Below are 13,672 nucleotides of genomic sequence, written 5' to 3'. Positions count from 1 at the left end.
GATTCCCATACTTACAGGCCGTGCTGCACTTAATCGCTGCGTTATCAGGGGTTGCAGCGTGGAACATTTTCCACCCCTGCCAAACGCATTAGCACAACAGCAGCTTTTTGCCTTGCGCTGAAATAAACATTGTAGTGTCACGTAGGAGTCGCTATCTGGGCCCCATTCCTTTATAATCCCATATTTGATTCTTGCTCCATTCGAACTGATATCAACAGTGTTTGATTTGGTTCAAGCAGATTAAAAACGGCTCCAAAATAGACAGGGTAAACATTCAACTAAGCTGCGGTTTCTTCACTCTACTCCTTTCCCCCCACTCTGGCGTTCCTTGCCTACCCTTTTCCTCTTCAAACTGAAGTGCCTTTCCTTCCCTCTTTGGAAAATTCAGGTGCTGCGTTTAAGAGGCGATCTATAGTTGAGCAGTTTTCTAGGCATCTGTAGATGTGCTATGTCACATTTTTTTCTTTTTAAGGTAGAATTCCAAGAGAGTTTGTGTACACGTGTTTTTTGTTTAAATAGGCATTTACTGTATTTATCGCTCCATGAGGCGCACCTAGTTTTTAGAGGGGGAAATCAAGAAAAAAAACCTTATCTCTCCCCAGCCCCAAAGAGCAAAGAAGCCAGGATGGATCCTGCTCGCTGCCTTGGCTTTTGCTATAGCCGCGCTCAGCCTCTCCCAGCTGGAGAGGTTGCGCAAGGCTTCCTTGGCTAAAGAGGAGGGGCTGCGCGCAGCTATGGCAATACCCCCACCTCCTGCAAAAGCCCACAGGAGCCGTGCATCCTTTAAGGAGCACGTGGCTCCTGCGGGCTTTTCTACGAGGAGGGAGAAGGGACTGACTGGCTGCGTCAGTCCCTTCTCCCTCCTGGGGGAAAGCCCGCAGGAGCCGCACGGAGCTCTTGGGGGCTTTTCCTGCCTGCCTCCCCCCTGCATTCGCTCCATAAGACACACACACATTTCCCCTTACTTTTTAGGAGGGGAAAAGTGCATCTTACGGAGCAAAAAATACGGTAACTCTTTTAGGTTTCAGGGAGATGCAGGAGGGACATCATGAGAGCAAATGAGCAGTTAGCACTAAATAATCAGAGTCCAGCAATCTGGCCTTCTCAGCTTGGATACCAAACATCCTAAGCAAGAAAAGCAGAAGTCTCTCTTCTTTGGAAGCACCCAGTTCCATGCATTCCTTCTTTCCCAACCCCTGGTTACGTGCAACTGAGTAAAAGTGGCTGTTACAGTGAAGTTATAGAGCCATGGTTCCCAATTGGTGGTCCACGGACCCCAGGGGTTTCGCATACCCCCCCCGGGGGGGGGCAGGGTCCGGGCACCATTTACGTGACAAAAACTACCACAGAGATATCAGTATTTTCAAAAGTAGGAGGTCCATGGCTTGGCTTTTGAAAAAACGGGGGATCTACAGTACTTGGATAATTGGGAACCACTGTTATATGTTCATGAACATTCACAGCGTTGAGAGTTATAATCCGGAGTGACTTTGTACAAGTGCATCAAAAGAACATGAGCGGAGCTGAAACTGACAAATTTTACTTTTCAAAGCCTTTTTGATGGGAAAGGAAGTGACTGAATTTCTAATCTGCACCCAGTGGAATTATGTGTGCCTGGAGTGAGAAAGTGGTCTAGTGGCCACAAAGCCCAGCGCCGTAACTCCCCCTTACCCACCCTAAACTCTCCTAATCTGCTTAATACAATCCACGACTACGATGCTCCGCAGGCCCCAAGGTAGAGGTGCTACAGAAAGTATCCCCACAAAGCAAATGGTAACAGGTGGCTCAAGTGAGTGAGCCATTCCTTTCCACATTTCAGCCAATGGCAACCATCCACCCAACTTGGCAAGTGGCCAATGTGACAGTCTTTCTAGCCAGTTATCCCAAGGAACGTGCTGGAGAGATGCTTCCTTGAGCTGGCGGGACCACAGTTCAGGCGCCAGGTTTGAAATTCCAGCATATCCTTAGTGGAAGTATCCGGTCCCGGCTTGCTCCTAATAATCTTAATTCTATAGGTGCTGCAGGGATTTCTGGGAGCAAAGAGAAGCGATCCATAGGGCAAGTGGTTAATTATTTCCCTGTTTGGCACTGTGCCGTCGGCCTTCCAGGCTGTTGACGCCATGGAACCAAAGTTTATCATGTGTAGTTTTAGGTTCAAGGGATTGAGAGCACAAAAGCGGGGGACACCCTTCTCTTTAAGCTGGCTAAACACACTTGTGTTGGAGATAAAACTTCCCCGTGTTATCTTGTTTCCTCTTCAATCGACTTGCTGCCGCTGCACCAAGAGATGTTTAAGAGCCCTGAAGTCTTTTTGCAAGCAAGGCTCTCCCTCTAGTGGTGGTAAATGTGTTTTTCACCTTTTAAAAATGTTCAGGTTTTGCCCTCCCCACTTCCAACCAAAGGAATTTTAAGCAAACTGTAGCCCCTATCCCATGGGTAGGCAAACTAAGGCCCATGGGAAGGATCTGTCCCAATCGCCTTCTAAATCCGGCCCGCAGACGGTCTGGGAATCAGTGTGTTTTTACATGAGTAGCATGTGTCTTTTTATTAAAAATGCATCTCTGGGTTATTTGTGGAGCCTGCCTGGTGTTTTTACATGAGTAGAATGTGTGCTTTTATTTAAAATCTCTGGGTTATTTGTGGGGCATAGGAATTTGTTCATCCCCCCCCCCAAATATAGTCCGTCCCCCCCCACAAGGTCTGAGGGACAGTGGACCGGCCCCCTGCTGAAAAAGTTTGCTGACCCCATATCCTTTAATTCACCGGCAAATTATGCAAACTCCAGGTTCCTCTGGTGGTAAACTGAAAACCTCTCACCTGGTGACTGGCTTGTGTACTCCAGTACAGTACAGTGGTACCTCGGGTTACAGACGCTTCAGGATACAGACTCCACTAACCCAGAAATAGGACCTCGGGTTAAGAACTTTGCTTCAGGATGAGAACAGAAATCGTGTGGTGGCAGCGGGAGGCTCCATTAGCTAAAGTGGTACCTCAGGTTAAGAACAGTTTCAGGTTAAGAACGAACCCGAGGCACACCTGTACATGAATAACCTTTTTAAAAAGCTGTTGACAACACAAAATCCCTCCTTCAAAATCAGACAATGTTGGTGCCTTGGGCTGGGACACAGCCTCAGTGTCGTGGATTGGAGGAGAGGGGTTGCTACACACACACACACACACACACACACACACACACACAGCCACCCACTTCTATCCTGCAACATCACCCCCTTGAGCCAGGCAGCAGGCACATGCTTTTGCAAACCAGGAAAGAAGAAAGAACAGCCCTCTCTTCTGATTCGCTGCCAAGCCCAAAGCTCAAAAATGGTGTTTCATCCAGCATTACTGCAGATCGGCAGGTTGTCTTGGATGCAGAGAGGCCCAGACCTTGTCCAACTTTTGAGGTCTCTAGCCAGAATGGAATGGAAAGGGAAAGGGGGAAGGGAAGAATAAGGCACCTCCCACCAAAAAAGGCAAAACATAATTTGAATATTTATTTAAAAATGAATGCTCTTGGAGCCCTTTTCTGTTTTATTGAGGCAAAACCTAGCTTTTGTGCAACTCTGCAGTCTGCACCAAACCACATCTCTCACGTGCTTAAATTGGCTGCTCTTAGCTGAGAGAGAGGATGCCGCATTTTGGCTGGCCCAATGTGCATAACCACAAGTTGGGTCTATATCTGAGCACTGCCTCTGACCTTGATGCCCAGGTCAAACAGCTCTCCTGCGGCCCCTCCCAATGTAGAAATATTTGGAAGATTGGTAGTGGGAACAGAAGAGCTGTGATGCAGAAGACCAAGGCAGTTTCCTCCCCTCTTTTTTATGTAAACTTTTGAGTTTCCATGGAAGCTTCAATCAACCACTTTAGCTTTGCATTTTACGAAGCTAACCAGCGGCAGCTGGTCCATGAGGGCAGATGGGGCACTTCCACCAACCTCTGCCAGCCCACAACCAGCGTTGTCTGCTTCCTCTCGTTCCATAGTCTTAGGGTTGCCCTTGCAGAACTCAGCTGGAAAGCGGAATGGAGCAAAGCTGGAATGAGTCCGCTCTGCCTGCCTGTGGCTCTGGCGCCACCTACTGTTGGGCTCCCTGGCTTCTCGCCAGTGCCAGTGGACACAAGCCGCCACTGCTGAGCACTGGGCAACAACTGTTCACTGCAGAATGCGGTGTGTTTTGAGTCGCCAAAGTCTCCAACTGAGGGCAAACGATTGGGGCAGATCAACCCTTTTTTTTTTTGCTTTTATGATTTGAGAGAGTTACACCAGGGGTGACCTGGCAGAAGATCATTGGGTATAAAATGTAGCTGCACCTGTAAGCTGAGTTACCACTCTCCCTTGGTGTCGCCTCATAGCTTGGGGCATCCCTGGGGCTAAGAGCAGCTCTCCCTCCCTTCCTCCCCCTCCCCAGATTAAAGGAAATTGGCCCCACGTCTTTCTTCATTGGAAAGGGCTTGGGATGGGTGGATTAAATCGTTCCACGCCAGGTGCATTTTTTAAAATAAAAGAAAAAAGTTTATAGTAAAGATTTTCTTGTGCCACCAAACAAACAAACAAACAACAAACAAACAGGAAAGTGCATCTGTCGTCTCCACTTTCAGCTTATAGAGTCATTTCCCCCAGTTCATTTTCATGGAGCGAGAGATACTTTTGTCATACACATCTTGTAATTGGCAGAAAGGAGCACTGGCTGGAAAGGGAGCGGGCAGCCCGCTGGTTCGCTAGTGAAACTGAATTACTGCGTCATGAAATGATGCATGTCTAAAAAGTGTATCACCAACACGAAAAGTTTGGAAAGCTGTGCATTAGGGGGTCCAGAGCTTGGTTGGTTGCAGTGTGACTTGCTTGTTTGTATGTATGTGTGTGTATTTGGAGGTAGGTTGACTCTCACGTTCTAAGTGGAATGTGTATATACCATGGGTAGGCAACCTAAGGCCTGGGGGCTGGATCCGGCCCAATCGCCTTCTAAATCCAGCCCGCGGATGGTCCTGGAATCAGCGTGTTTTTACATGAGTAGAATGTGCCCTTTTATTTAAAATGCATCTCTGGGTTATTTGCGGGGGCTGCCTGGTGTGTTTACATGAGTAGAATGTGTGTTCTTATTTAAAATGCATCTCTGGGTTATTTGTGGGGCATGGGAATTCGTTCATTTTTTTTCTTCAAAAAATAGTCCGCCCCCCCCCCCCCGACTAGATCTGAGGGACAGTGGACTGGCCCCCTGCTGAAGAAGTTTGCTGATCCCTGGTGTAAACAGTGGTACCTTGGTACTCAAACAGCTTGGCTCCCGAACAAATCTGATCCCAAACGCCACAAACCCAGAAGTAAGTGTTCCGGTTTGCAAACGTTTTTCAGAAGCCGGACGTCCGGCGCAGCTTCCGCAGCTTCCCGTTGAGTGCAGGAAGCTCCTGCAGCCAACCAGAAGCCGTGCCTTGGTTTTCAAACCGTTTTGGGAGTTGAACAGACTCCCGGAAAGGTTTAAGTTCGAGAACCAAGGTACGACTGTATTAAAATACACGAGAGTGGCAGTTTGGAAAGGGTCTGGCCCCCTGTTCTCAGATACTTCTGGGAAAAGCAGCCATATTCTAAATGCACATGTGCGATTCAGGTAAACTCTACATGTGTATTTATATTGGACATCCATCCTGGAGCGCAGCACTTCAAATGAGAAGTAGCCTTGAGGAGCCTTGCTTTGTAGGAAGATAATAGTAATAATAATAAAAAAATTCCTTCCAGTAGCACCTTAAAGACCAACTAAGTTAGTTCTTGGTATGAGCTTTCGTGTGCATGCACACTTCTTCAGATACCAAAAGCTCATACCAAGAACTAACTTAGTTGGTCTTTAAGGTGCTACTGGAAGGAATTTTTTTATTTTGACTATGGCAGACCAACACGGCTACCTATCTGTAACAGTAATAATAATAATAATAATAATAATAATAATAATAATAATAATAATAATAATAATTTATTTATACCTCGCCCATCTGGCTGGTTTTCCCTAGCTACTCTGGGCAGCTCCCAACAGAATATTAATATTAATGATTATAATAAAGTGATAAAACATCAAACATTTGAAAAAAATGGCTTCTCTTAGGGCTTTGGTGCATTCAGTTTCTTGAAATGGGTAAAATGTAATCGTCTTGCCGGATCTGACCAAAGGGTTCTTCTAGCAGCCAGGCATGTTAGCCAAACAAGGAGAATCTCGCATGTGGGTCATGGTGATGACTGCTCCTTTCTGTTTGCTCCCAACGTATTGTTGCCGGAGGCTGCTGTCTGTGGATACGAAGGTTCTGCGTGGGTATTGATAAGCCAGGACAGTTATCGGCATAAGCCTGCTTCCTGTGAATTTGATTCATTCGGTTCTGGGACGAGATGGCTTCATTTCCTTGACTTTCCTGAAGAGCCCAGGAGAGGGCAGTCAGGTTCTAGTTGTGTTATCCCATGTTTGCTGCAAGAGTATTCAGGAGAGCTAATGACTCCTGCTGTGTTGGCCTCTTTGAGCAAGATTTTGTCCAGGGGTGACTCACAGTTGTCATTCCCAGGATTAAGAAAAGCCAAGTTTCTTTCTCTTTTTTACAGTTTTCCCATGAGCCCAGCAGGAATGACTCCCTTAACAATGAAATAGAAAAAAGCCAAGTGATCAAACAATTGTCCTGAAATCAATAGTACGTGTGGCTCTTCATATGCCCCTGCCTTATACTGATTGGTGGCCCGTGTAGCCTTGTAGTGCACAGTCTCGGGCACAAATCAATCCCAGCTCTTCATTTTTTAAAGGAAAATGTTTGGGGATGAACCTGGGACTCTGTACAAGAAAGGGCCGTATTTCATCACTGAGCTATGGCTCTTCCATTTCATAAAATCAAGTTGGAAGGGACCCCAGTGGTCATCTAGTCCAACCCCATGCAAGGCAGGAATCTCAGCTAAAACATCCATGACAGGTGGCCACACAACCTCTGCTTAAAAACCTCCAAGGAAGAAGAGTGCACAACCTCGGTCGGGAGTCTGTTCCGCTGCCGAACAGCTGAATGACCACCCAGGCTTGTCTGAAACTCACATTTATCTTCAGGCTTGGTAGAGGACCTCCAAAATTAAATGAGTGGAACATGGGGCCCTTTCAGTGATGGCATCTTGCATCTGAGAAGCTTGCTTGGCACAAAGTTCGATGGTAAGGTCAGCACTGGAAGACTTTCCTTTTTTTAACCCAGGCTTTCCAGTTTATTTCTTTCACAGGCTTTAGCTGAGTGTTCATGCTTCCAGAGTTTTTAAGCTACATTTTTAAAATATTCTTAGTTATATTTTGATTTTCATTGTACTTCAGATGTGAGCCATGCTGGGAATGTTAATGGAAGGGAAGGCACATATTCCCCCCCCCCCAAAAAAAATATAAGCAAGTTCTTTAGACTGAGTTTGTCTTGACCAGCTAAGGGAGCCTGACCCATTGTGATCCTACTATGAACGTCACCTCTCCTCTTCCTCAACAGTGGCAGCTGACATTCCTCACACAAGACACAGCTTTCACTGCTGTGAAACCAGCGTCAGGGCAGAGCCTTCAGAGCTTTCTTCAATGCAGTATATCTCTAAGGTTTGCCTACCGTCCTCTAGATCATTCGATGCTAGGTGGGGTTTTTTGGGTCTATGTGTAAAGTCCTGGTGTCCAGCTAGATTTGCTGGAGGTTCCCTTTTAGTGGGTATTGTGAAGACTCAGATCATGGATGCTTGCAAAGGTAGGGCCATAGAGATCTAGTAAAGGTAAAGGGACTCCTGACCATTAGGTCCAGTCGTGGCCGGCTCTGGGGTTGCGGTGCTCATCTCGCTTTATTGGCTAATGGAGCCGGCGTACAGCTTCCAGGTCATGTGGCCAGCATGATTAAGCCGCTTCTGGCGAACCACGGAATCGCCGTTTACCTTCCCGCCGGAGCGGTACCTATTTATCTACTTGCACTTGTGCTTTCGAACTGCTAGGTTGGCAGGAGCAGGGCAGGGACCGAGTAATGGGAGCTCACCCCATCACGGGGATTCAAACCACTGACCTTCTGATCGGCAAGTCCTAAGCTCTGTGGTTTAACCCACAGCGCCACCCACGTCCCTTTGCAAGGATGCTTGCAAAGGTAGGGCCATAGAGATCTAGAACAAGAGGCAATTGATGTTTGAAATAAATATTGCAACTTGCCAGTGGCCTCTCTTCCTGTGCTAAGGTCCCTCCAAAAAATATTATCTTGGGGAGTCGCAGCTGTAGAGGCGGCTTTTTTGAGTTGCTCCCAGGCCCTGGTGAAGCATGTGCCCCTGTCGTGGGTTAACTCTGGGGCTTCTAGTCCCAGCAGCCCTTGCAGGAAAATGATGCGATGTGATTCCCACTGAGAAGACCTCAAAGTCATCTCATCAGAAATCATATGTGCAGCATCACTGTTCTGACGTGGGTGCTGGGACTATAAATTCCAGTCCAATCCCCGGTGTGGAAAGATGGTCCATGACATGGGTAGACAAACTAAGGCCCGAGGGCCAGATCTGGCCCAGTCGCCTTCTAAATCCGGCCCACAGACGGTCCGGGAATCCGCGTATTTGTACATGAGTAGAATGTGCCCTTTTATTTAAAATGCATCTCTGGGTTACTTGTGGGGCATAGATATTCGTTAATTTCCCCCCCCCATATAGTCTGGCCCCCCACAAGGTCTGAGGGACAGTGGACCGGCCCCGTGCTGAAAAAGTTTGCTGACTTCTTGTCCATGAGGGCTGGCTAGCACCCCTCCCTTCTCTCTGCCCCACAGAAAGTTTCTGGAAATCTGGGGGGGGGGGGAGCAGCAGGGCCTTTGTGAGCATTTGCTAGGAACACAGTCAAAGGCTCAGACTCTTTTGGGGAGAGCAAAAGAGGACAAGTGGGGAGAATACATGCTTCAACTTCTCCCTAACATCTCTGGGTGGGGAGTTCTCCTGCTTAAGGTTGCTGGAGAATCTGCTGCCAGTCTGAGCAGGGCAGAATCAGGCTTGAAGAATCTGTGCCCTGACTCGCTATAAGGATGCTGGTTATTTTCTGCCCCCCAGCCCCAGTAAGCGAAGGGAAATGTGGGGGGGGCATGGTTAGGGGGCTTAAAAGGCCCCTTTTGGTCAATTGAGGGGTATATGACTAATGGCCAAAAAGGTTGTGGGCTGGATTTAGCCCACGGGCCACCAGTAGCCCTAAGCAGATGATGCAAAGCATTTGGGTGGGTATGAAAAAAGGCCAATAAAGGGAAGCTTAACTAGCAAGGCAAGGGAATGCGTGGATGGTTGATAATGAACCCTTTTGTCTTGCAAAGATGCCAAGGCAGCTGCTAGCTGGCTCCGATGCAAAACCCCAGACTGGAGGAAGAGCCTGCATCTGACTCATCTAGACAAACTGTAATTAGCAAAGACCACGGTGGGCTTGGAGCAGCGCCTCCCTCCCTCCCTCCCTCCCCTCTCTCTCCCAGAGCTGCGTGGGCTGCAGTCCCGTTGAGAGCGAGGTGGAAGGTGTCTCATTTCAGCACCTGGACAGCTCCCAATTCCCATCTGATGCTGAGAGCGTGCCTCGCGGGGGACTGGTGGAAATGCACTTTCGGGATGGAGCTGGAAGCTTTTCCTTTTTAGGAAGCACATTGTCAAGTAAAACAATAAAAATACTTAACTAGTTGACCAATCATGTCGGTTCTGCTCCCCCCCCCCAAAAAAAAATCCTGGCTATGCCCCTGGGAGCAGACAAATTTTTGTCCTTTTTTAAAAAAAATAAAAATTGGAGGGGCCTTCGGGATTTGAGAAGAAAAGCGAGTGTTTCGATTTTTCCCCGCTCCCCCCCTTTTCTAAGCCGCTAAACCTTTAATAGCCGCTAAACCGCTAATAGCGCTAAGCCGCTAATAGGGTTGCTTCGCAAGACGGGAAAACCGCTAGACGAAGAGACTCGCGGAACGGATTATTTTCGTCTTGTGAGGCACCACTGTATTGGAAGAAGGAGCACCAGGGGAGAGACAGCTGACTGACTCGTTGTCCTTAGAAAGCATGCCAGACCCCTCCTCTCCCAGAACATGGTGGGAATTGAAAGTAGGAGAACAGAAAACGCAGAGGCAGAAGGCACAGATCAGCCACCATAGGAATGACATATAATAGGAGAGACGGAGGGGGTGGGTCTTTACTCAGAGCAATGCCATTACTGCAAGAGAGGCCTCTCTCTGTGAATATTGAATAAAAGACTTGGTAAGAACTCTTCTTGTTTATTTAATTATTGGCTGCCCACTGCGGGAGGGATCGGATTCCCTGAAGCCTGACACCTCTCAACTCTTCCTTCCACATCACCCGTTTCAATAGACAGCTGCCTTAGATGGAGTCAGACCATCAGTCCACTGACCTTAGTATTGTCCACACTGACTGGCAGTAGCTCTCCAGTGTTTCAGACACGCATTTCTCCCAGCCATGCCGGGAGACGCCAGGAGTCAAACTTGGGACCTTCTGCATGCAAAGGAGATGCTCAGCCACTAAGCTGTGACCCTTCCCCGCACTATTAACGCTTGTATTTTAATTTTTTTACTCTCAGAAAGAGCCGTTTGTAGAATGATCTGCCTCAGGTGCCAAAATAACTTGGCCAGCCTTGAGTTCTATGTACCTTGCTTTGTGTGCCAAGGATGTGGGTGGTGCTGTGGTCTAAACCACTGAGCCTCTTGGGCTTGCCAGTCAGGTCAGCAGTTCGAATCCCCACAACGGGGTGAGGTCCCGTTGCTCCGTCCCAGCTCCTGCCAACCTAGCAGTTTGAAAGCACAAAGTGCAAGTAGATAAACAGGTACCACTGCGACGGGAAGGTAAATGGCATTTCCATGTGCTCTGGTTTGCGTCATGGTGTCCCGTTGTGCCAGACCAGAAGCGGTTTAGTCATGCTGGCCACATGATCCAGAAAGCTGTCTGTGGACAAACGCCGGCTCCCTCGGCCTGAAAAGCGAGATGAGCACCGCAACCCCATAGTTGCCTTTGACTGGACTTAACCGTCCAGGGGTCCTTTACCTTTTTTTTTTTTTTTTTTTTACCAAGCTAAATGTTATGGGCCATCCCTCCACATTGCTGCTGAAGAGTAGCGGCCGCATCTTCTGTTCACAAAGCATATTCCAGATACAGTGTGTGTGTGTTGGTGTGTGTTTTCCCGGAGAATGTTTCCCAGAATTCTCCGCAGTGGCTTTGGTGGTAAACGAGTCCATACGAAGCCGGAATGATTGAAAGCCACTTTCTAAGGGTAAAAGCTTTTATTAAAGGGCTTTATCCGCCTAATTGCTCTGTGCTAGGGCTAATGGTGCTAGCTGCTTCATAAATAATCAAATGTTGGTTAAAAGTGATATGGATTTATTTATGGGCATATTGTGATTACACGTCTGATTCCTCCCTTTGTGGGCATGAGAGGTGCTTTCGTTTTGTGAGAACTTCCTCTGAGGCACCACAAAGGCAACTATGGGGAAAAAGGATGGTGGCATAAAGTTGATTCAAAGCCTCGCTGAGATAGCATCCATTAAATCTCAGTGCCTATCTGATCGTCATATTTGAGGCGGGAAAGAACGCCGTCCCCACTTATACATGTAGGATTGGATAGGGACAGTGACGTGTTTTTCATAAGTGAACAAGGCCAGATGCACCAGCTTTCAAGGCGATGGGGGGCTGACATGGTGTGCGTGACATCATGCCTCCCTCACTAAGCCTGGCAGAAGCCTGGGCTTTGGGAAGGAGGCGCCAGGCCTCTGACAGGATGCCTCCTTCTCAAAGCCTTTGATTCCCAGGCATCTCTTAAAGGCCTTTTTACGCTGACAGGACTTTGCTTATTTGACTGGTGCTTATTTGAATTATTTTTAATGGCGCTTCACGTTTCCCAGTTGTACGTTGCCCTGGCAGCTTGTACAGTGCTACCTCAGGTTAAGAACTGAATTTGTTCTGGAGGTCCGTTCTTAACCCGAGGTACTACTTTAGCTAATGGGGCCTCCCGCTGCCGCACGATTTCTGTTCTCATCCTGAGGTAAAGTTCTTAACCCGAGGTACTATTTCTGGGTTAGCGGAGTCTGAAACCTGAAGCGTCTGTAACCTGAAGCATCTGTAACCCGAGGTGCTACTGTAGTATGGGAAGAACAAAGGGAAGGAAGGGAAGAAAAGATGGCAGCCTGCATCTGTGAAGGAGGCGTAATAGCTTCAGGGTATCTAGGCTTTGTGCCTCCCCGTCTCCCTCAGAGCGGAGGGAGGTATTCTGCACAGTTACCTAGAAAATTAGCTTGACTGACATTATGCTGCGCGTTCTCTCGCTTAAAAAACAACCCAATAGCAAGAGAAAGATGGCAAAGCCCCCTTTCTGAAGCCCTGTCAGTGTCAGCAGGGTGCCTTGGAGTCCGGGTGCCTCATTAGGTGGCACTGCCAGCCCAGGGTGCCTCACCCTTGCTGCAGCTGTGCCTGTCTGCAGGTTTCCCTAATGAGGCCAGCCGTGTCTAGCAATCCTTTGAGGCCTGCTGCCTTGGGCGGGGGGCGCAGAGCGGGGAGCTGCCTTCAGCACCGAGTTTGCAAGCGGGAGAGCAGTCAGTCGCTGCCTACCTTTTGATTAGTGCCTTGAGGTAGTGGAGAACTTTGAAAAAGCGACCTAGGAAGGGAAGGATCCCAGGCAGACACACATAGCTCCCTTGTTAGTTTCTTCTGGCAGAGGAGGGAAAGGCTGACAGGCCTCGTTTATTTGGCTTTGAAACCCACATCCAGGCACAAACAGCGGGGAACAGCATGGGCCCACTTAATTTCTAAGTGGTAGGTGCTCATATTCTGTTTTGCTATCAGTTTTGCTTTGGAATTCCAAGAAAACAGCAGCAGCAGCAACAACAGACACATTGCTGAAACCGGTGGTTAAAATCAGTGTGGCTTTGAGAGGTTCTTTCTGCCATCTTGATTCAATACAAATTCTATGCAAACACAGGCAGAAACCTACTTCTCAATCTCGGGAACCATCATGCCGAATTTGGTTATGCTATCTTAAGAGCAGTCACAAAATTAAAAGACGCCTGCTTCTTGGGAGAAAAGCAATGACAAACCTAGACAGCATCTTAAAAAGCAGAGACATCACCTTGCCAACAAAGGTGCGTATACGGTAGTTAAAGCTATGGTTTTCCAAGTAGTGATGTATGGAAGTGAGAGCTGGACCATAAAGAAGGCTGATCGCCGAAGAACGGATGCTTTTGAATTATGGTGCTGGAGGCGACTCTTGAGAGTCCCATGGACTGCAAGAGGATCAAACCTCTCCATTCTGAAGGAAATCAGCCCTGAGTGCTCACTGGAAGGACAGATCCTGAAGCTGAGGCTCCAATACTTTGGCCACCTCATGAGAAGAGAAGACTCCCTGGAAAAGACCCTGATGTTGGGAAAGATGGAGGGCACAAGGAGAAGGGGACGACAGAGGATGAAGTGGTTGGGCAGTGTTCTCAAAGCTACCAGCATGAGTTTGACCAAACTGCGGGAGGCAGTGGAGGACAGGAGTGCCTGGCGTGCTCTGGTCCAGGGGGTCACGAAGTCGGACACGACTAAACGACTAAACAACAACAGCATCTTAAGAGTGAATAAAACAAGCGTGTTTCCAAGCTATGTTGAAGAACATGTAGGTTGTTGTTGTTTTATGGTACACTGCCCAGATATCTTACTATTATTGGGCTGTGTATGCTGTAAATTCAA

At 48.0% G+C, this 13,672-nt stretch overlaps 1 protein-coding gene across 3 annotated transcripts in view; it reads left to right on the top strand.

Annotated features, from left to right (window-relative positions):
* Positions 1–13,672, top strand: part of LOC309516251 (la-related protein 6-like) — a 32,098-nt gene that overhangs the window by 1,361 nt on the left and 17,065 nt on the right. The window contains exon 2 of one of the 3 annotated variants that reach the window (XM_082194973.1): positions 5,166–5,316. The exons of the other annotated variants lie outside the window; for them this stretch is intronic. The gene's annotated coding sequence lies outside the window, so the exon portion shown is untranslated. The remainder of the gene's footprint in view (positions 1–5,165; positions 5,317–13,672) is intronic. 3 annotated transcript variants of the gene reach the window in all.

This window comes from Podarcis vaucheri (assembly GCF_965113315.1).
Source record: "Podarcis vaucheri genome assembly, chromosome: 13".
NCBI classification, from domain to species: domain Eukaryota; kingdom Metazoa; phylum Chordata; class Lepidosauria; order Squamata; family Lacertidae; genus Podarcis; species Podarcis vaucheri.
The sequence above is the reverse complement of the archived record's forward strand: the minus strand, read 5'-3'. Positions and strand labels throughout refer to the sequence as shown.